Source organism: Triturus cristatus, chromosome 1_1 (genome assembly GCF_964204655.1).
Source record: "Triturus cristatus chromosome 1_1, aTriCri1.1, whole genome shotgun sequence".
NCBI lineage: Eukaryota > Metazoa > Chordata > Amphibia > Caudata > Salamandridae > Triturus > Triturus cristatus.
The window spans coordinates 792,866,698-792,891,225 of NC_140579.1; positions in this window are offsets into that span (position 1 = coordinate 792,866,698).

Below are 24,528 nucleotides of genomic sequence, written 5' to 3' on the forward strand. Positions count from 1 at the left end.
AGTCACAACAGACACTGAAGTCATTGAAACAAATTGTATTAACACTTTGTCAGCTCAAGCAGCAGAGCTCACCGCTCTGACACAAGCCTGTATTCAAGCCACAAATAAAAAAGTCAACATATACACAGATTCACGTTATGCATTCGGAGTCGTCCATGACTTCGGCGTACTGTGGCGAGAGAGAGGTTATTTAACTTCTCACGGTGCCCACATCCAACACGGATTCCTCATTCAAGCCCTATTAGACGCGATTCATCTACCTACTGCAATATCGATTATGAAATGCAAAGCCCATACAAAAGTTATCGATATCATTTCTCAGGTTAATGACCTAGCTGACAGAACAGCTAAACAGACTGCTCAGAATCAGACTCACACAACTGACATGACAAAGACAATAGTTCCGACACCAACACATTGCATGACAGTGAAGGATCCCGCCCTTGATGTAATTGATATACAGACACACGCTACACCAGAAGAAATAAAGAAATGGACTGAATTAGGAGGGATCCAAACAGATCAAGGATGGATGACGAAGGAAAAATCTATATGGTTTCTTCCCGACTCAATGGTCCAAGTCATCATTAACACCATACATAGTCCAGCGCACCTAGGAGAAAAAGCTATGCTAGACAGCATTCAACACATTTGGTTCAACAAACATTTACGAGCCGCAGCTAAACAAAAAGTTCGTACCTGTATGATATGTTGTCAGTTTAATCCAGGTAAAAGCATCCCCGTAGAACAGGGTGGATTCCAAACTCCCGATCATGCTTTTGAAGTCCTCCAGATGGATTATATCCAGATGGAACGATGTCGAGGATTCAAATATGTTCTCGTAGTTGTCTGTGCTCTTTCCCGTTGGACAGAAGCATACCCGGTTTCAGATTACACTGCCCCGACTACTGCCAAACAGTTAGTTCGAGAATTCTTCCCACGGTACGGTTTACCACGTGTTGTCTACTCAGATAACGGCCAGCCGTTCTCATCCGAACTAATGAAACACGTTTCCCTTCTATTAGGTTATCAATGGAAATTTCACTGTGTCCGACATCCCGAGGCAGCAGGTCTCGTGGAACGCCATAATCAAACTCTGAAAATTAGGTTGTCCAAAATATGTAGAGAGAAAGGAGTCGATTGGATAGTAGCCTTACCAGTTGCGCTCTTTTACATGAGAATGGTAGCACATTCTCGAACAGGGCTATCCCCATATGAGGTGATCTTCGGTAGACCACCAAATATGTGGGGGACGCCTATACCTCGCAAAATAACTGACGTTGACTGTAATATGCTGACAGATTACCTGGCTTCCTTGATGTCTGCACTACAATCTTGTCGTTCACAGGTATCCGCAGCTTTTCCCGACAATACTGAGGTGAAACCCCATGACGTGGTTCCTGGGGACTTGGTGTTGGTCAGGAACTTTGACCGGAAGACCCAACTGGATCCTAGGTGGAAGTCACCGAAGTTAGTTTTGCTCACCACAAGGACAGCCGTGAAAATTGAAGGAAGAAAAGGATGGTTGCACTCGAGTCATATCAAGAAATTTTATGGACTACCACCCAGTATAGAGACTCAACCCTGTAATCCTTCACAGACAGACTCAAAGCTCCCTTTGGTTGAGCAATCGAACTCAGAACTATATAAATTAAAATTGAGGTCCAGTAAGTCAGACGATTTGATTGTTTAAGTCCTCTCCAAGGTGAATCGGTTGAATTTGTCTTTGACATGTATCCTCTGGACCGGAATAGAGAAAGAAATAATCAAATGCTGCTCAAGAAGCAAGCGTATTGTAAATCATTTCGTAGTCATTGTACAGTAACATTATTAATTTTGTTTTTTCTAAGTCTTTTGATCATCATTGTCAGCATCCTATTGCACATGTATTACCCTATTTCTAAGCATGCTTATAATATAACTGCAGAACATTCTTTTAGTGAATTACCTCCACATGAATTGTCTTATAGATTTGCGCTGCGCAATAACACTTTCATTAGTATGCTACATCATTCCCATCAAACCAGCAATGCCACAAATTGTTGGATATGTGGCCGACTCCCTCCCTATCAGAACTATAAGGGAGTTTTGCCCCTCTTTCCCTATCCGTTTACACACAATGGCTCCTGTGGAGCATGGTTTAGTTTGATTAATTCCCTAGATTCAAATTCCGCAGTTTATCAAGACAACTGGGTATGGGGAAACCTGAACTTAGTTTTGCTTAAAGTCTGCTACCCTAACAAGGAGGGACTTCCCAAAAGAACAGGAACTGATCTAGAAAATGAAGTATATGGATTAGGTAATTTTACACTTAACCTCATGATCCTGAACGTTGAATCTGAAGCTACACCAATCTTGCCCGCCATGTCAGTATTCCCAGTAAAAGGGGAACTATGTATAAGAAAGAATGGCTCCATACACATGGGCCATAGAAAATGCACCACTGTAATAAAATTCAGTGATCAAGGCAAGTCTACATTTAGAGCTTCTCGTCATTCCTACTTTATATGTGGCCAGACCGCATATATACGCCTACCTTTAGATTGGGATGGTACCTGTTACATAGCATTCCTTCTACCACCTGTTTTCCTAGCCCCTCCTGATTATCATAGAAATACCCATTTAGTACACAATAGACAGCAGAGAGATCTCCCAATTGTCGATTACACTGAAACAGAATGGGAAAAATACACAGATTTCAATAAAGGTTTCTTTCCCTATATAGGTACAGTCACTAATAGTAAGCTGATACGTAGATTAACCAGAACCCTCGAAGCAGTAGTGAACGAAACTATTTCCGCCTTAGGCAATTTAACAGAAGAGCAGTCTGCTATGCGGATTGTTGTGCTTCAAAATCGTCTTGTCCTTGACGTCATCCTGGCCGATAGGGGCGGAGCTTGTAGGGTCATCGGATCAAGTTGTTGCATTTTCATACCAGAAAATTCACCGTCAGTATATAAAGCCATAACCCGCCTTCATAAGATTGTAAGCCAGATACACCAGAGTCCAGGCACCTGGACTTGGTCCGGTTGGTTCTGGGGCGTGTTGTCAGCCTGGGGATGGAGAATCCTCTCCTTCCTAGGTATTGGCTTTCTCATACTATTCAGTTGCTGCTTATGTCTACAATGTGGGCCAGCGATTTGTGGTCTGTGTGCCACCTCGTGTATCCCACATCCAAGTATTCGTTCGAGATCCCGGAAGAAGAAAGAAGAACAAATGATGTTATATGAACAGATCGATGGATTGATGAAGATCGATATCTCCTAAGGGTCCGAAGGGGACAAGGAGGGAATGAGGAAATATGAATTTTGTGATCAGTTATGTCCCCTATCATAGACCCCAACGGCTCCATGTACATGCTATAAGTACATGTATGTTCCCTCCTATTCCACTTTTTGAAGACGCAAATATATGTGCGTCCACCGTCAACATGTCCTCTTTTAGATCCGCCATGAATGGGTCAGATATTCCTTTCCTAAGTATGAAAGGCCACCGACTTTATGTGGTTCACTTTCCACATTTCTACAGATTCAGGCGAGTAGGCCCGAATTCTGTCATCAAGCCTTTTCTGCCTTCTGCCTCTGAAAGCTCCAGTCTGAGCCCGCATCTGTGACCATGAACTTTGTCTAACTCCCTGCGCGGCTAACGGAGCCTGATCCAGCCTGTCGCCTGCCAAAAACTGTATTTCACCTTCGAGATTATCTCCTTCGCTCCTCATCCGATGCATTCCTGTCTAGTAGTTTAGGTAAACATTCCCCCAGCTACCGTGCAAAGGGCCAGGCCTTGCTGCCCTCATGCAAGTAATTCATAGCCCCGTTACCATGGAATATTCCTACTCCCTCGCATCTAGTGTAGACACTTAGACGCTTGTACACGCACTAACAGTCAGTATAGTCAGTATAGAATAAGATTCTATCCTAAGAGACCTCTCTTTTTGGATAACACTGTTCTTTAAACATAGGATATTAGATATGATTTGGGATTAGGTTGACATAACCCCAGACTTCTGTCTCCACATGTAGAGCTAAATGTCAAGTCCCCTTCACCCTCTAGTTGCATGTCAATCACACGTCATGCGGCTGCGCGCACATCTCTGCCAACTATTTCTGCTGACATTGCAGGATTCTCTTATGGATCCACCCACATATTACATCATGTATGATGACGTTTATTAAATTACGCCCTCTATTAGCTACGTATGCACCTCTTATCAGCTGTTACGCCTCTTGCATCTGTTTCATTGTAATGTATTTTCTATAAAACTACTTATCTGTCAATAATATGTGTTCCTTCCTTCCTGAACTTTCGTGGTGATGGAATAGAAGGCCCATAATTCGAATTATGTTCCTTTGTATAGGAATAAAGCCTTTTTAAACCCTCTAATACCACGGATTCTGCCTCTCATTTTACTGAGTTATTCTTAGACAGACTTTACCGCATAAAAAATAGTACCGGTAACGAAATATTTACCACAGCTTCATAGCAGTGATATGATAAAATGAGTGAGACTCTAGTGAAGTCTTTCACAGCAGTGATACAACACGTAAGACTCCAGTGAAGTGTTTCCCAGCAGTGACACAATGAGTGAGACTCCACTGAAGTGTTTCACAGCAGTGATACAAAGAGTGAGACTCCAGTGAAGAGTTTCACAGCAGTGATACAATGAGGGAGACTTCCGTGAAGTGTTTCACAGCAGTGATACAATGAGTAAGACTATATTGAAGTACTTCAAAGCAGTGACACAATGAGTGAGACTCCAGTGAAGTGTTTTATAGTAGTGATGCCATTGAGTGAGACTCTAGTGAAGTGTTTCATAGCAGTGATACAATGAGTGGGACTCCAGTGAAGTGTTTCACAGCAGTGCTACAATGAGTGAGACTCTAGTGGAAGTGTTTTACAGCAGTGATGCCATGGAGTGAAATACCAGTGAAGTGTTTCACAGCAGTGATCCAATGAGTGAGACACCAGTACAGTGCTTCAGAGCAGTGATGCAAAGAGTGAGACTCTAGTGAAGAGTTTTATAGTAGTGATGCCATTGAGTGAGACTCTAGTGAAGTGTTTCATAGCAGTGATACAATGAGTGAGACTCCAGTGAAGTGTTTCACAGCAGTGCTACAATGAGTGAGACTCTAGTGGAAGTGTTTTACAGCAGTGATGCCATGGAGTGAAATACCAGTGAAGTTTTTCACAGCAGTGATCCAAAGAGTGAGGCACCAGTACAGTGCTTCAGAGCAGTGATGCAAAGAGTGAGACTCCAGTGAAGAGTTTCATAGCAGTGATACAATGAGTGAAACTCCTGTGAAGTGTTTCCCAGCAGTGATTCAATAAGTAAGACTCTATTGAAGTACTTCACAGCAGTGACACGATGAGTGAGACACCAGTGAAGTGTTTCACAGCAGTGATGCAATGAGTGAGACTCCACTGAAGTGTTTCACAGCAGTGATGCAATGAATGAGACTCCAGTGAATTGTTTCACAGAAGTGATACAATGAGTGAGCCTAGTGAAGTGTTTCACAGCAGTGATACAATGAGTGAGACTCCAGTGAAGTGTTGTAGAGCAGTAATACAAAGAGTGAGACTCCAGTGAAGTGTTTCACAGCAGTGATCCAACGAGTGAGACTCAAGTGAAGTGTTTCACAGCAGTGATACAATGAGTGAGACTCTAGTGAAGTATTTCACAGCAGTGATACAATGAGTGAGACTCCAGTGAAGTGTTTCACAGCAGTGCTACAATGAGTGAGACCCTAGTGGAAGTGTTTTACAGCAGTGATGCCATGGAGTGAAATACCAGTGAAGTTTTTCACAGCAGTGATCCAATGAGTGAGGCACCAGTACAGTGCTTCAGAGCAGTGATGCAAAGAGTGAGACTCCAGTGAAGAGTTTCACAGCAGTGATACAATGAGTGAGACTCCCGTGAAGTGTTTCCCAGCAGTTATGCACCAAGTGAGACTCCAATGAAGTGTTTCACAGCAGTGACACTATGAGTGAGACTCCAGTGAAGTGTTTCACAGCAGTGATGCCATGGAGTGAAACACCAGGGGAGTGTTTATCAGCAGTGATAGAATGAGTGAGAGTCCAGTGAAATGTTTCACAGCAGTGATAAAATGAGTAAAACTCTGTTGAAGTGTTTCACAGCAGTGATACAGTGAGTAAGACTCCAGTGAAGTGTTTCACAGCAGTGATGCACCATGTGAGACTCCAGTGAAGTGTTTCACAGCAGTGACACAATGAGTGAGACTCCAGTAAAGTGTTTCACAGGAGTGACACAAAGAGTACGACTCCAGTGAAATGTTTCATAGTGGTGATGCCATTGAGTGAGACTATAGTGAAGTGTTTCATAGCAGTGATACAATGAATGAGACTCTATTGAAGTGTTTCACAGCAGTGATGCCATTGAATTATACTCTACTGAAGTGTTTCACAGTAGTGTTACAAAGAGTGAGACTCTAGTAAAGTGTTTCACAGCAGTGATGCCATGGAGTGAAACACCAGTGAAGTGTTTCACAGAAGTGATCCAATGAGTGAGACACCAGTACACTGCTTCAGAGCAGTGATGCAAAGAGTGAGACTCCAGTGAAGTGTTTCACAGCAGTGATGCAATGAGTGAGACTACAGTGAAGTGTTTCAGAGCAGTGATGCAATGAGTGAGACTCCCGTGAAGTGTTTCACAGCAGTGATTCAATGAGTGAGACTCCAGTGAAGTGTTTCACAGCAGTGAGTCAATGAGTGAGACTCAAGTGAAGTGTTTCACAGCAGTGATACAATGAGTGAGACTCTAGTGAAGTGTTTGACAGCACTGATACAATGAGTGAGACACCAGTACGGTGCTTCAGAGCAGTGATACAGTGAGTGAGACTCCAGTGAAGTGTTTCACAGCAGTGATACAATGAGTGAGACTATAGTGAAGTGTTTCACAGCAGTGATGCCATGGAGTGAAACACCAGGGGAGTGTTTATCAGCAGTGATGCCATGGAGTTAAACACCAGGGGAGTGTTTATCAGCAGTGATAGAATGTGTGAGACTCCAGTGAAGTTTTTCACAGCAGTGATAACATGAGTAAAACTCTGTTGAAGGGTTTCACAGCAGTGATACAGTGATTGAGACTCCAGTGAAGTGTTTCACAGCAGTGATGCACAGAGTGAGACTCCAATGAAGTGTTTCACAGCAGTGACACAATGAGTGAGACTCCAGTGAAGTGTTTCACAGCAGTGATTCCATGGAGTGAAACACCAGTGAAGTGTTTCACAGCAGTGCTACAATGATTGAGACTCCAGTGAAGTGTTTCACAGCAGTGACACAAAGAGTAAGACTTCAGTGAATAGTTTCACAGCAGTGACACAATGAGTGAGACACCAGTGAAGTGTTTCACAGCAGTGATGCAATGAATGATACTTCAGTGAAGTGTTTCACAGCAATGATGCAATGAGTGAGACTCCAGGGAGGGGTTTCACAGCAGTTAGACGATGAGTGAGATTCAAGTGAAATGTTTCACAGCAGTGATACAATAAGTGAGACTAGTGAAGTGTTTCACAGCAGTGATACAATGAGTGAGACTCCTGTGAATTGTTTCACAGCAGTGATACAATGAGTAATGCTCTATTGAAGTGTTTCACAGCAGTGATGCCATGGATTGAAACACCAGGGGTGTGTTTATAAGCAGTTATAGAATGAGTGAGACTCCAGTGAAGTGTTTCACAGCAGTGATACAATGAGTAAAACTCTGTTGAAGTGTTTCACAGCAGTGATACAGTGAGTGAGACTCCAGTGAAGTGTTTCTCAGTAGTGATGCCATGGAGTGAAACACCAGGGGAGTGTTTATCAGCAGTGATAGAATGAGTGAGAGTCCAGTGAAATGTTTCACAGCAGTGATTAAATGAGTAAAACTCTGTTGAAGTGTTTCACAGCAGTGATACAGTGAGTGAGACTCCAGTGAAGTGTTTCACAGCAGTGATGCACCAAGTGAGACTCCAGTGAAGTGTTTCACAGCAGTGACACAATGAGTGAGACTCCAGTGAAGTGTTTCATAGCAGTGACACAAAGAGTAAGACTCCAATGAAGTGTTTCATAGTGGTGATGCCATTGAGTGAGACTATAGTGAAGTGTTTCATAGCAGTGATACAATAAGTGAGACTCTATTGAAGTGTTTCACAGCAGTGATGCCATTGAATTATACTCTACTGAAGTGTTTCACAGTAGTGTTACAAAGAGTGAGACTCTAGTGAAGTGTTTCACAGCAGTGACACAATGAGTGAGACTCCAGTGAAGTGTTTCATAGTGGTGATGCCATTGAGTGAGACTATAGTGAAGTGTTTCATAGCAGTGATACAATGAGTGAGACTCTATTGAAGTGTTTCACAGCAGTGATGCCATTGAATTATACTCTACTGAAGTGTTTCACAGTAGTGTTACAAAGAGAGAGACTCTAGTGAAGTGTTTCACAGCAGTGATGCCATGGAGTGAAACACCAGTGAAGTGTTTCACAGAAGTGATCCAATGAGTGAGACACCAGTACACTGCTTCAGAGAAGTGATGCAAAGAGTGAGACTCCAGTGAAGTGTTTCACAGCAGTGATGCAATGAGTGAGGCGACAGTGAAGTGTTTCACAGCAGTAAGTCAATGAGTGAGACTCAAGTGAAGTGTATGACAGCAGTGATACAATGAGTGAGACTCTAGTGAAGTGTTTGACAGCACTGATACAATGAGTGAGACACCAGTACGGTGCTTCAGAGCAGTGATACAGTGAGTGAGACTCCAGTGAAGTGTTTCACAGCAGTGATACAATGAGTGAGACTCTAGTGAAGTGTTTCACAGCAGTGATGCCATGGAGTGAAACACCAGGAGAGTGTTTATCAGCAGTGATGCCATGGAGTGAAACACCAGGGGAGTGTTTATCAGCAGTGATAGAATGTGTGAGACTCCAGTGAAGTGTTTCACAGCAGTGATAAAATGAGTAAAACTCTGTTGAAGGGTTTCACAGCAGTGATACAGTGATTGAGACTCCAGTGAAGTGTTTCACAGCAGTGATGCACAGAGTGAGACTCCAATGAAGTGTTTCACAGCAGTGACACAATGAGTGAGACTCCAGTGAAGTGTTTCACAGCAGTGATGCCATGGAGTGAAACACCAGTGAAGTGTTTCACAGCAGTGCTACAATGATTGAGACTCCTGTGAAGTGTTTCACAGCAGTGACACAAAGAGTAAGACTTCAGTGAATAGTTTCACAGCAGTGACACAATGAGTGAGACACCAGTGAAGGGTTTCACAGCAGTGATGCTATGAATGATACTTCAGTGAAGTGTTTCACAGCAATGATGCAATGAGTGAGACTCCAGTGAGGTGTTTCACAGCAGTTAGACAATGAGTGAGACTCAAGTGAAGTGTTTCACAGCAGTGATACAATAAGTGAGACTAGTGAAGTGTTTCACAGGAGTGATACAATGCGTGAGACTCCTGTAAATTCTTTCACAGCAGTGATACAATGAGTAATGCTCTATTGAAGTGTTTCACAGCAGTGATGCCATGGATTGAAACACCAGGGGTGTGTTTATCAGCAGTTATAGAATGAGTGAGACTCCAGTGAAGTGTTTCACAGCAGTGATACAATGAGTAAAACTCTATTGAAGTGTTTCACAGCAGTGATACAGTGAGTGAGACTCCAGTGAAATGTTTCTCAGCAGTGATACAATGAGTGATACACCACTACAGTGCTTCAGAGCAGTGATATTATAAAATGAGTGGGACTCAAGTGAAGTGTTTCACAGCAGTGATACAACACATAAGACTCCAGTGAAGTGTTTCCCAGCAGTGACACAATGAGTGAGACTCCCGTGAAGTGTTTCACAGCAGTGATACAATGAGTAAGACTCTATTGAAGTACTTCACAGCAGTGACACAATGAGTGAGACAGCAGTGAAGTGTTTCACAGCAGTGATGCAATGAATGATACTCCAGTGAAGTGTTTCACAGCAGTGATGCAATGAGTAAGACTCCAGTGAGGTGTTTCACAGCAGTTAGACAATGAGTGAGACTCAAGTGAAGTGTTTCACAGCAGTGATACAATAAGTGAGACTAGTGAAGTGTTTCACAGCAGTGATACAATGAGTGAGACACCAGTACAGTGCTTCAGAGCAGTGACACAATGAGTGAGAATCCAGTGAAGTGTTTCATAGCAGTGATACAATGAGTGGGACTCCAGTGAAGTGTTTCACAGTAGTGCTACAATGAGTGAGACTCTAGTTGAAGTGTTTTACAGCAGTGATGCCATGGAGTGAAATACCAGTGAAGTGTTTCACAGCAGTGATCCAATGAGTGAGACACCAGTACAGTGCTTCAGAGCAGTGATGCAAAGAGTGAGACTCTAGTGAAGAGTTTTATAGTAGTGATGCCATTGAGTGAGACTCTAGTGAAGTGTTTCATAGCAGTGATACAATGAGTGAGACTCCAGTGAAGTGTTTCACAGCAGTGCTACAATGAGTGAGACTCTAGTGGAAGTGTTTTACAGCAGTGATGCCATGGAGTGAAATACCAGTGAAGTTTTTCACAGCAGTGATCCAATGAGTGAGGCACCAGTACAGTGCTTCAGATTAGTGATGCAAAGGGTGAGACTCCAGTGAAGAGTTTCACAGCAGGCTTACAATGAGTGAGACTCTAGTGAAGTGTTTGACAGCACTGATACAATAAGTGAGACACCAGTAAGGTGCTTCAGAGCAGTGATACAGTGAGTGAGACTCCAGTGAAGTGTTTCACAGCAGTGATACAATGAGTGAGACTCTAGTGAAGTGTTTCACAGCAGTGATGCCATGGAGTGAAACACCAGGGGAGTGTTTATCAGCAGCGATGCCATGGAGTGAAACACCAGGGGAGTGTTTATCAGCAGTGATAGAATGTGTGAGACTCCAGTAAAGTGTTTCACAGCAGTGATAAAATGAGTAAAACTCTGTTGAAGGGTTTCATAGCAGTGATACAGTGATTGAGACTCCAGTGAAGTGTTTCACAACAGTGATGCCATGGAGTGAAACACCAGTGAAGTGTTTCACAGCAGTGCTACAATGATTGAGACTCCAGTGAAGTGTTTCACAGCAGTGACACAAAGAGTAAGACTTCAGTGAATAGTTTCACAGCAGTGACACAATGAGTGAGACACCAGTGAAGGGTTTCACAGCAGTAATGCTATGAATGATACTTCAGTGAAGTGTTTCACAGCAATGATGCAATGAGTGAGACTCCAGTGAGGTGTTTCACAGCAGTGATAAAATGAGTAAAACTCTGTTGAAGTGTTTCACAGCAGTGATACAGTGAGTGAGATTCCAGTGAAGTGTTTCACAGCAGTGATGCACCAAGTGAGACTCCAGTGAAGTGTTTCACAGCAGTGACACAATGAGTGAGACTCCAGTGAAGTGTTTCACAGCAGTGACACAAAGAGTAAGACTTCAGTGAAGAGTTTCACAGCAGTGATACAACGTGTGAGACTCCCATGAAGTGTTTCACAGCAGTGATACAATGAGTAAGACTCTATTGAAGTACTTCACAGCAGTGACACAATGAGTGAGACACCAGTGAAGTGTTTCACAGCAGTAATGCAATGAATGATACTCCAGTGAAGTGTTTCACAGCAGTGATGCAATGAGTGAGACTCCATTGAGGTGTTTCACAGCAGTTATACAATGAGTGAGACTCAAGTGAAGTGTTTCACAGCAGTGATACAATAAGTGAGACTAGTGAAGTGTTTCACAGCAGTGATACAATTAGTGAGACACCAGTACAGTGCTTCAGAGCAGTGACACAATGAGTGAGACTCCAGTGAAGTGTTTCATAGCAGTGATACAATGAGTGGGACTCCAGTGAAGTGTTTCACAGTAGTGCTACAATGAGTGAGACTCTAGTGGAAGTGTTTTACAGCAGTGATGCCATGGAGTGAAATACCAGTGAAGTGTTTCACAGCAGTGATCCAATGAGTGAGACACCAGTACAGTGCTTCAGAGAAGTGATGCAAAGAGTGAGACTCTCGTGAAGAGTTTTATAGTAGTGATGCAATTGAGTGAGACTCTAGTGAAGTGTTTCATAGCAGTGATACAATAAGTGAGAAGCCAGTGAAGTGTTTCACAGCAGTGCTACAATGAGTGAGACTCTAGTGGAAGTGTTTTACAGCAGTGATGCCATGGAGTGAAATACCAGTGAAGTTTTTCACAGCAGTGATCCAATGAGTGAGGCACCAGTGCAGTGCTTCAGAGCAGTGATGAAAAGAGTGAGAATCCAGTGAAGAGTTTCACAGCAGTGATACAATGAGTGAGACTCCCGTGAAGTGTTTCCCAGCAGTGATACAATAAGTAAGACTCTATTGAAGTACTTCACAGCAGTGACAAGATGAGTGAGACACCAGTGAAGTGTTTCACAGCAGTGATGCAATGAGCGAGACTCCACTGAAGTGTTTCACAGCAGTGATGCAATGAGTGAGACTCCAGTGAATTGTTTCACAGAAGTGATACAATGAGTGAGACTCAGGTGAAGTGCTTCACAGCAGTGATACAATGAGTGAGACACCAGTACGGTGCTTCAGGGCTTTGATACAATGAGTGAGACTCCAGTGAAGAGCTTCACAGCAGTGATACAATGAGTGAGACTCACAGTGAAGTGTTTCAGAGCAGTGATACAATGATTGAGACTCTAGTGAAGTGTTTCACAACAGTGATGCCATGGAGTGAAACACCAGTGGAGTGTTTATCAGCAGTGATACAATGAGTGAGACTCCAGTACAGTGCTTCAGAGCAGTGATACAATGACAGACTCCAGTGAAGTGTTTCACTGCAGTGATAAAATGAGTGAGCCTAGTGAAGTGTTTCACAGCAGTGATACAATGAGTGAGACTCCAGTGAAGTGTTGTAGAGCAGTAATACAAAGAGTGAGACTCCAGTGAAGTGTTTCACAGCAGTGATCCAACGAGTAAGACTCAAGTGAAGTGGTTCACAGCAGTGATACAATGAGTGAGACACCAGTATGGTGCTTCAGAGCAGTGATACAATGAGTGAGACTCTAGTGAAGTGTTTCACAGCAGTGATGCCATGGAGTGAAACACCAGTGGGGAGTTTATCAGCAGTGATAGAATGAGTGAGACTCCAGTGAAGTGTTTCACAGCAGTGATAAAATTAGTAAAAGTCTGTTGAAGTGTTTCACAGAAGTGATACAGTGAGTGAGAGTCCAGTGAAGTGTTTCAGAACAGTGATGAAATGAGTGAGACTCCAGTGAAGTGCTTCAGAGCAGTGGTGCCATGGAGTGAAAACCCAGTGAAGAGTTTTACAGCTGTGATACAATGAGTGAGACACCAGTACAAAGCTTCCGAGCAGTGATATAATACGAGTGAGACTTTAGTGAAGTGTTTCACAGCAGTGATACAATGAGTGAGACTCCAGTGAAGTGTTTCACAACAGTGATACAATGATTGAGACTCCAGTGAAGTGTTTCACAGCAGTGATGCCATGAACGAGACTCTAGTGAAGTGTTTCACAGCAGTGATGCCATGGATTGAAACACCAGTGAAGTGTTTCACAGTAGTGATACAATGGGTGAGACTCAAGTGAAGAGTTTCACAGCAGTGCTACAATGAGTGAGACTCCAGTGAAGTGTTTCACAACAGTGATACAATGATTGAGACTCAATCGAAGTGTTTCACAGCAGTGATGCCATTGAATTATACTCTACTGAATTGTTTCACAGTAGTGCTGCAATGAGTGAGACTCTAGTGAAGTGTTTCACAGCAGTGATGTCATGGAGTGAAATACCAGTGACGTGTTTCACAGCAGTGATCCAATGAGTGAGACACCAGTACACTGCTTCAGAGCAGTGATGCAAAGAGTGAGAGTCCAGTGAAGTGTTTCACAGCAGTGATGCAATGAGTGAGACTACAGTGAAGTGTTTTAGAGCTGTGATGCAATGAGTGAGACTCCTGGGAAGTGTTTCACAGCAGTGATTCAATGAGTGAGACTCCAGTGAAGTGTTTCACAGCAGGGATTCAATGAGTGAGACTCAAGTGAAGTGTTTCACAGCAGTGATACAATGAGTGAGACTCTAGTGAAGTGTTTCACAGCACTGATACAATGAGTGAGACACCAGTACGGTGCTTCAGAGCAGTGATACAATGAGTGAGACTCCAGTGAAGTGTTTCACAGCAGTGATAGAATGAATGAGACTCCAGTGAATTGTTTCACAGCAGTGATAAAATGAGTAAAACTCTGTTGAAGTGTTTCACAGCAGTGATACAGTGAGTGAGACTTCAGTGAAGTGTTTCACAGCAGTGATGCACCAAGTGAGACTCCAGTGAAGTGTTTCACAGCAGTGACACAATGAGTGAGACTCCAGTGAAGTGTTTCACAGCAGTGACACAAAGAGTAAGACTTCAGGTAAGTGTTTCACAGCAGTGATGCACCAAGTGAGACTCCAGTGAAGTGTTTCACAGCAGTGACACAATGAGTGAGACTCAAGTGAAGAGTTTCACAGCAGTGATACAATGAGTGAGTCTCTAGTGAAGTGTTTCACAGCACTGATACAATGAGTGAGACACCAGTACGGTGCTTCAGAGCAGTGATACAATGAGTGAGACTCCAGTGAAGTGTTTCACAGCAGTGATAGAATGAGTGAGACTCCAGTGAATTGTTTCACAGCAGTGATAAAATGAGTAAAACTCTGTTGAAGTGTTTCACAGCAGTGATACAGTGATTGAGACTCCAGTGAAGTGTTTCACAGCAGTTATGCACCAAGTGAGACTCCAATGAAGTGTTTCCCAGCAGTGACACAATGAGTGAGACTTCAGTGAAGTGTTTCACAGCAGTGATGCCATGGAGTGAAACACCAGGGGAGTGTGTATCAGCAGTGATAGAATGTGTGAGATTCCAGTGAAGTGTTTCACAGCAGTGATAAAATGAGTAAAACTCTGTTGAAGGGTTTCATAGCAGTGATACAGTGATTGAGACTCCAGTGAAGTGTTTCACAGCAGTGATGCACAGAGTGAGACTCCAGTGAAGTGTTTCACAACAGTGATACAATGATTGAGACTCCAGTGAAGTGTTTCACAGCAGTGATGCCATGAACGAGACTCTAGTGAAGTGTTTCACAGCAGTGATGCCATGGATTGAAACACCAGTGAAGTGTTTCACAGTAGTGATACAATGGGTGAGACTCAAGTGAAGTGTTTCACAGCAGTGCTACAATGAGTGAGACTCCAGTGAAGTGTTTCACAACAGTGATACAATGATTGAGACTCAATCGAAGTGTTTCACAGCAGTGATGCCATTGAATTATACTCTACTGAATTGTTTCACAGTAGTGCTGCAATGAGTGAGACTCTAGTGAAGTGTTTCACAGCAGTGATGCCATGGAGTGAAATACCAGTGACGTGTTTCACAGCAGTGATCCACTGAGTGATACACCAGTACACTGCTTCAGAGCAGTGATGCAAAGAGTGAGACTCAAGTGAAGTGTTTCACAGCAGTGATACAATGAGTGAGACTCTAGTGAAGTGTTTCACAGCACTGATACAATGAGTGAGACACCAGTACGGTGCTTCAGAGCAGTGATACAATGAGTGAGACTCCAGTGAAGTGTTTCATAGCAGTGATACAATGAGTGGGACTCCAGTGAAGTGTTTCACAGTAGTGCTACAATGAGTGAGACTCTAGTGGAAGTGTTTTACAGCAGTGATGCCATGGAGTGAAATACCAGTGAAGTGTTTCACAGCAGTGATCCAATGAGTGAGACACCAGTACAGTGCTTCAGAGCAGTGATGCAAAGAGTGAGACTCTAGTGAAGAGTTTTATAGTAGTGATGCTATTGAGTGAGACTCTAGTGAAGTGTTTCATAGCAGTGATTCAATGAGTGAGACTCCAGTGAAGTGTTTCACAACAGTGCTACAATGAGTGAGACTCTAGTGGAAGTGTTTTACAGCAGTGATGCCATGGAGTGAAATACCATTGAAGTTTTTCACAGCAGTGATCCAATGAGTGAGGCTACAGTACAGTGCTTCAGAGCAGTGATGCAAAGAGTGAGACTCCAGTGAAGAGTTTCACAGCAGTGATACAATGAGTGAGACTCCCGTGAAGTGTTTCCCAGCAGTGATACAATAAGTAAGACTCTATTGAAGTACTTCACAGCAGTGACACGATGAGTGAGACACCAGTGAAGTGTTTCACAGCAGTGATGCAATGAGTGAGACTCCACTGAAGTGTTTCACAGCAGTGATGCAATGAGTGAGACTCCAGTGAATTGTTTCACAAAAGTGATACAATGAGTGAGACTCAGGTGAAGTGCTTCACAGCAGTGATACAATGAGTGAGACACCAGTACGGTGATTCAGGGCAGTGATGCAATGAGCGAGACTCCAGTGAAGTGCTTCACAGCAGTGATGCAATGAGTGAGACTCACAGTGAAGTGTTTCAGAGCAGTGATACAATGATTGAGACTCTAGTGAAGTGTTTCACAACAGTGATGCCATTGAGGTAAACTCTAGTGCCGTGTTTCACAGTAGTGCTACAATGAGTGAGACTCTAGTGAATTGTTTCACAGCAGTGATGCCATGGAGTGAAACACCAGTGGAGTGTTTATCAGCAGTGTTACAATGAGTGAGACTCCAGTACAGTGCTTCAGAGCAGTGATACAATGACAGACTCTAGTGAAGTGTTTCACTGCAGTGATACAATGAGTGAGCCTAGTGAAGTGTTTCACAGCAGTGATACAATGAGTGAGACTCCAGTGAAGTGTTGTAGAGCAGTAATACAAAGAGTGAGACTCCAGTGAAGTGTTTCACAGCAGTGATCCAACGAGTGAGACTCAAGTGAAGTGTTTCACAGCAGTAATACAATGAGTGAGACACCAGTACGGTGCTTCAGAGCAGTGATACAATGAGTGAGACTCTAGTGAAGTGTTTCACAGCAGTGATGCCATGGAGTGAAACACCAGTGGGGAGTTTATCAGCAGTGATAGAATGAGTGAGACTCCAGTGAAGTGTTTCACAGCAGTGATAAAATTAGTAAAAGTCTGTTGAAGTGTTTCACAGCAGTGATACAGTGAGTGAGAGTCCAGTGAAGTGTTTCAGAACAGTGATGAAATGAGTGAGACTCCAGTGAATTGTTTCAGAGCAGTGATGCAATGAGTGAGACTCCAGTGAAGTGCTTCAGAGCAGTGGTGCCATGGAGTGAAACACCAGTGAAGAGTTTCACAGCTGTGATACAATGAGTGAGACACCAGTACAAAGCTTCAGAGCAGTGATATAATACGAGTGAGACTTTAGTGAAGTGTTTCACAGCAGTGATACAATGAGTGAGACTCCAGTGAAGTGTTTCACAACAGTGATACAATGATTGAGACTCCAGTGAAGTGTTTCACAGCAGTGATACAATGAGTGAGACACCAGTACGGTGCTTCAGAGCAGTGATACAATGAGTGAGACTCCAGTGAAGTGTTTTACAGCAGTGATAGAATGAGTGAGACTCCAGTGAATTGTTTCACAGCAGTGATAAAATGAGTAAAACTCTGTTGAAGTGTTTCACAGCAGTGATACAGTGAGTGAGACTTCAGTGAAGTGTTTCACAGCAGTGATGCGCCAAGTGAGACTCCAGTGAAGTGTTTCACAGCAGTGACACAATGAGTGAGACTCCAGTGAAGTGTTTCACAGCAGTGACACAAAGAGTAAGACTTCAGTGAAGTGTTTCACAGCAGTGATGCACCAAGTGAGACTCCAGTGAAGTGTTTCACAGCAGTGACACAATGAGTGAGACTCAAGTGAAGTGTTTCACAGCAGTGATACAATGAGTGAGTCTCTAGTGAAGTGTTTCACAGCACTGATACAATGAGTGAGACACCAGTACGGTGCTTCAGAGCAGTGATACAATGAGTGAGACTCCAGTGAAGTGTTTCACAGCAGTGATAGAATGAGTGAGACTCCAGTGAATTGTTTCACAGCAGTGATAAAATGAGTAAAACTCTGTTGAAGTGTTTCACAGCAGTGATACAGTGATTGAGAATCCAGTGAAGTGTTTCACAGCAGTTATGCACCAAGTAAGACTCCAATGAAGTGTTTCCCAGCAGTGACACAATGAGTGAGAGTCCAGTGAAGTGTTTCACAGCAGTGATGCCATGGAGTGAAACACCAGGGGAGTGTGTATCAGCAGTGATAGAATGTGTGAGACTCCAGTGAAGTGTTTCACAGCAGTGATAAAATGAGTAAAACTCTGTTGAAGGGTTTCATAGCAGTGATACAGTGATTGAGACTCCAGTGAAGTGTTTCACAGCAGTGATGCACAGAGTGAGACTCCAATGAAGTGTTTCACAGCAGTGACACAATGAGTGAGACTCCAGTGAAGTGTTTCACAGCAGTGATGCCATGGAGTGAAACACCAGTGAAGTGTTTCACAGCAGTGCTACAATGATTGAGACTCCAGTGAAGTGTTTCACAGCAGTTACACAAAGAGTAAGACTTCAGTGAATAGTTTCACAGCAGTGACACAATGAGTGAGACACCAGTGAAGGGTTTCACAGCAGTGATGCTATGAATGATACTTCAGTGAAGTGTTTCACAGCAGTGATGCAATGAGTGAGACTCCAGTGAGGTGTTTCACAGCAGTTAGACAATGAGTGAGACTCACGTGAAGTGTTTCACAGCAGTGATACAATAAGTGAGACTAGTGAAGTGTTTCACAGGAGTGATACAATGAGTGAGACTCCTGTGAATTGTTTCACAGCAGTGATACAATGAGTAATGCTCTATTGAAGTGTTTCACAGCAGTGATGCCATGGATTGAAACACCAGGGGTGTGTTTATCAGCAGTTATAGAATGAGTGAGACTCCAGTGAAGTGTTTCACAGCAGTGATACAATGAGTAAAACTCTGTTGAAGTGTTTCACAGCAGTGATGCAATGAGTGAGACTCCACTGAAGTGTTTCACAGCAGTGATGCAATGAGTGAGACTCCAGTGAATTGTTTCACAGAAGTGATACAATAAGTGAGACTCAGGTGAAGTGCTTCACAGCAGTGATACAATGAGTGAGACACCAGTACGGTGCTTCAGGGCAGTGATACAATGAGTGAGACTCCAGTGAAGTGCTTCACAGCAGTGATACAATGAGTGAGACTCACTGTGAAGTGTTTCAGAGCAGTGATACAATGATTGAGACTCTAGTGAAGTGTTTCACAACAGTGATGCCATTGAGGTAAACTTTAGTGCCGTGTTTCACAGTAGTGCTACAATGAGTGAGACTCTAGTGAAGTGTTTCACAGCAGTGATGCCATGGAGTGAAACACCAGTGGAGTGTTTATCAGCAGTGATACAATGAGTGAGACTCCAGTACAGAGCTTCAGAGCAGTGATACAATGACAGACTCCAGTGAAGTGTTTCACTGCAGTGATACAATGAGTGAGCCTAGTGAAGTGTTTCACAGCAGTGATACAATGAGTGAGACTCCAGTGAAGTGTTGTAGAGCAGTAATACAGAGAGTGAGACTCCAGTGAAGTGTTTCACAGCAGTGATCCAACGAGTGAGACTCAAGTGAAGTGTTTCACAGCAGTGATACAATGAGTGAGACACCAGTACGGTGCTTCAGAGCAGTGATACAATGAGTGAGACTCTAGTGAAGTGTTTCACAGCAGTGATGCCATGGAGTGAAACACCAGTGGGGAGTTTATCAGCAGTGATAGAATGAATGAGACTCCAGTGAAGTGTTTCACAGCAGTGATAAAATTAGTAAAAGTCTGTTGAAGTGTTTCACAGCAGTGATACAGTGAGTGAGAGTCCAGTGAAGTGTTTCAGAACAGTGATGAAATGAGTGAGACTCCAGTGAATTGTTTCAGAGCAGTGATGCAATGAGTGAGACTCCAGTGAAGTGCTTCAGAGCAGTGGTGCCATGGAGTAAAACACCAGTGAAGAGTTTCACAGTTGTGATACAATGAGTGAGACACCAGTACAAAGCTTCAGAGCAGTGATATAATATGAGTGAGACTTTAGTGAAGTGTTTCACAGCAGTGATACAACGAGTGAGACTCCAGTGAAGTGTTTCACAACAGTGATACAATGATTGAGACTCCAGTGAAGTGTTTCACAGCAGTGATGCCATGAACGAGACTCTAGTGAAGTGTTTCACAGCAGTGATGCCATGGATTGAAACACCAGTGAGGTGTTTCACAGTAGTGATACAATGGGTGAGACTCAAATGAAGTGTTTCACAGCAGTGCTACAATGAGTGAGACTCCAGTGAAGTGTTTCACAACAGTGATACAATGATTGAGACTCAATCGAAGTGTTTCACAGCAGTGATGCGATTGAATTATACTCTACTGAATTGTTTCACAGTAGTGCTGCAATGAGTGAGACTCTAGTGAAGTGTTTCACAGCAGTGATGCCATGGAGTGAAATACCAGTGACGTGTTTCACAGCAGTGATCCAATGAGTGAGACACCAGTACACTGCTTCAGAGCAGTGATGCAAAGAGTGAGAGTCCAGTGAAGTGTTTCACAGCAGTGATGCAATGAGTGAGACTACAGTGAAGTGTTTCAGAGCAGTGATGCAATGAGTGAGACTCCTGTGAAGTGTTTCACAGCAGTGATTCAATGAGTGAGACTCCAGTGAAGTGTTTCACAGCAGGGATTTAATGAGTGAGACTCAAGTGAAGTGTTTCACAGCAGTGATACAATGAGTGAGACTCTAGTGAAGTGTTTCACAGCACTGATACAATGAGTGAGACACCAGTACGGTGCTTCAGAGCAGTGATACAATGAGTGAGACTCCAGTGAAGTGTTTCACAGCAGTGATAGAATGAGTGAGACTACAGTGAATTGTTTCACAGCAGTGATAAAATGAGTAAAACTCTGTTGAAGTGTTTCACAGCAGTGATACAGTGAGTGAGACTCCAGTGAAGTGTTTCACAGCAGTGATGCACCAAGTGAGACTCCAGTGAAGTGTTTCACAGCAGTGACACAATGAGTGAGACTCCAGTGAAGTGTTTCACAGCAGTGACACAAAGAGTAAGACTTCAGTGAAGTGTTTCACAGCAGTGATGCACCAAGTGAGACTCCAGTGAAGTGTTTCTCAGCAGTGACACAATGAGTGAGACTCCAGTGAAGTGTTTCACAGTAGTGACACAAAGAGTAAGACTCCAGTGAACTGCTTCACAGCAGTGATGCAATGAGTGAGACTACAGTGGAGTGTTTCAGAGCAGTGATGCAATGAGTGAGACTCCTGTGAAGTGTTTCACAGCAGTGATTCAATGAGTGAGACTCCAGTGAAGTGTTTCACAGCAGGGATTCAATGAGTGAGACTCAAGTGAAGTGTTTCACAGCAGTGATACAATGAGTGAGACTCTAGTGAAGTGTTTCACAGCACTGATGCAATGAGTGAGACACCAGTACGGTGCTTCAGAGCAGTGATACAATGAGTGAGACTCCAGTGAAGTGTTTCACAGCAGTGATAGAATGAGTGAGACTCCAGTGAATTGTTTCACAGCAGTGATAAAATGAGTAAAACTCTTTTGAAGTGTTTCACAGCAGTGATACAGTGATTGAGACTCCAGTGAAGTGTTTCACAGCAGTTATGCACCAAGTGAGACTCCAATGAAGTGTTTCCCAGCAGTGACACAATGAGTGAGACTCCAGTGAAGTGTTTCACAGCAGTGATGCCATGGAGTGAAACACCAGGGGAGTTTTTATCAGCAGTGATATAATGAGTGAGAGTCCAGTGAAATGTTTCACAGCAGTGATAAAATGAGTGAGACTCCAGTGAAGTGTTTCACAGCAGTGATGCACCAAGTGAGACTCCAGTGAAGTGTTTCACAGCAGTGACACAATGAGTGAGACTCCAGTGAAGTATTTCACAGCAGTGACACAAAGAGTAAAACTCCAGTGAAGTGTTTCACAGCAGTGATACAGTGAGTGAGACTCCAGTGAAGTGTTTCACAGCAGTGATGCACCAAGTGAGACTCCAGTGAAGTGTTTCACAGCAGTGACACAATGAGTGAGACTCCAGTGAAGTGTTTCACAGCAGTGACACAAAGAGTAAGACTCCAGTGAAGTGTTTCATAGTGGTGATGCCATTGAATTATACTCTACTGAAGTGTTTCACAGTAGTGTTACAAAGAGTGAGACTCTAGTGAAGTGTTTCACAGCAGTGATGCCATGGAGTGAAACACCAGTGAAGTGTTTCACAGAAGTGATACAATGAGTGAGACACCAGTACACTGCTTCAGAGCAGTGATGCAAAGATTGAGACTCCAGTGAAGTGTTTCACAGCAGTGATGCAATGAGTGAGACTACAGTGAAGTGTTTCAAAGCAGTGATGCAATGAGTGAGACTCCCGTGAAGTGTTTCACAGCAGTGATTCAATGAGTGAGATTCCAGTGAAGTGTTTCACAGCAGTGAGTCAATGAGTGAGACTCAAGTGAAGTGTTTGACAGCAGTGATACAATGAGTGAGACTCTAGTGAAGTGTTTGACAGCACTGATACAATGAGTGAGACACCAGTACGGTGCTTCAGAGCAGTGATACAATGAGTGAGACTCCAGTGAAGTGTTTCACAGCAGTGATACAATGAGTGAGACGCCCGTGAAGTGTTTCACAGCAGTGATGCCATGGAGTGAAACACCAGGGGAGTGTTTATCAGCAGTGATGCCATGGAGTGAAACACCAGGGGAGTGTTTATCAGCAGTGATAGAATGTGTGGGACTCCAGTGAAGTGTTTCACAGCAGTGATAAAATTAGTAAAACTCTGTTGAAGGGTTTCACAGCAGTGATGCAGTGATTGAGACTCCAGTGAAGTGTTTCACAGCATTGATGCACAGAGTGAGACTCCAATGAAGTGTTTCACAGCAGTGACACAATGAGTGAGACTCCAGTGAAGTGTTTCACAGCAGTGATGCCATGGAGTGAAACACCAGTGAAGTGTTTCACAGCCGTGCTACAATGATTGAGATACATCAGATTGGTCGCACACTGCTACACCTACCAGTCGTGTTCCCCCAATGAAAATGGTCCCTGAAGCTCAAGAGTGCGTGCAAGTATGCGTGGCGTGTGCCATCCCTGGACACGTGTTTCGAGGTAGTTGCCTCTCGTCAGCAGGGAGTAGTTAAATGAGAGTGGGGTTGCTGTGTAAGCTGCTAAAAACATAATCAGGTCTAGTACCTCTCTTAGCGCGCAGGTGCGTAACCATGAGTCCGTCGACTCCACCGGCTCAAGGGAGCCTGAATATAAAGTTACATCAGATTGGTCGCACACTGCTACACCTACCAGTCGTGTTCCCCCAATGAAAATGGTCCCTGAAGGTCAGCGTCGGCGGATACACCTATGCTCAAGAGTGCGTGCAAGTATGCGTGGCGTGTGCCATCCCTGGACACGTGTTTCGAGGTAGTTGCCTCTCGTCAGCAGGGAGTAGGAAAATGAGAGTGGGGTTGCTGTGTAAGCTGCTAAAAACATAATCAGGTCTAGTACCTCTCTTAGCGCGCAGGTGCGTAACCATGAGTCCGTCGACTCCACCGGCTCAAGGGAGCCTGAATATAAAGTTACATCAGATTGGTCGCACACTGCTACACCTACCAGTCGTGTTCCCCCAATGAAAATGGTCCCTGAAGGTCAGCGTCGGCGGATACACCTATGCTCAAGAGTGCGTGCAAGTATGCGTGGCGTGTGCCATCCCTGGACACTTGTTTCGAGGTAGTTGCCTCTCGTCAGCAGGGAGTAGGAAAATGAGAGTGGGGTTGCTGTGTAAGCTGCTAAAAACATAATCAGGTCTAGTACCTCTCTTAGCGCGCAGGTGCGTAACCATGAGTCCGTCGACTCCACCGGCTCAAGGGAGCCTGAATATAAAGTTACATTAGATTAGTCGCACACTGCTACACCTACCAGTCGTGTTCCCCCAATGAAAATGGTCCCTGAAGGTCAGCGTCGGTGGATACACCTATGCTCAAGAGTGCGTGCAAGTATGCGTGGCGTGTGCCATCCCTGGACACGTGTTTCGAGGTAGTTGCCTCTCGTCAGCAGGGAGTAGGAAAATAAGAGTGGGGTTGCTGTGTAAGCTGCTAAAAACATAATCAGGTCTAGTACCTCTCTTAACGCGCAGGTGCCTAACCATGAGTCCGTCGACTCCACCGGCTCAAGGGAGCCTGAATATAAAGTTACATCAGATTGGTCGCACACTGCTACACCTACCAGTCGTGTTCCCCCAATGAAAATGGTCCCTGAAGGTCAGCGTACAATGATTGAGACTCCAGTGAAGTGTTTCACAGCAGTGACACAAAGAGTAAGACTTCAGTGAATAGTTTCACAGCAGTGACACAATGAGTGAGACACCAGTGAAGTGTTTCACAGCAGTGATGCAATGAATGATACTTCAGTGAAGTGTTTCACAGCAATGATGCAATGAGTGAGACTCCAGTGAGGTGTTTCACAGCAGTTAGACAATGAGTGAGACTCAAGTGAAGTGTTTCACAGCAGTGATACAACACGTAAGACTCCAGTGAAGTGTTTCCCAGCAGTGACACAATGACTGAGACTCCCGTGAAGTG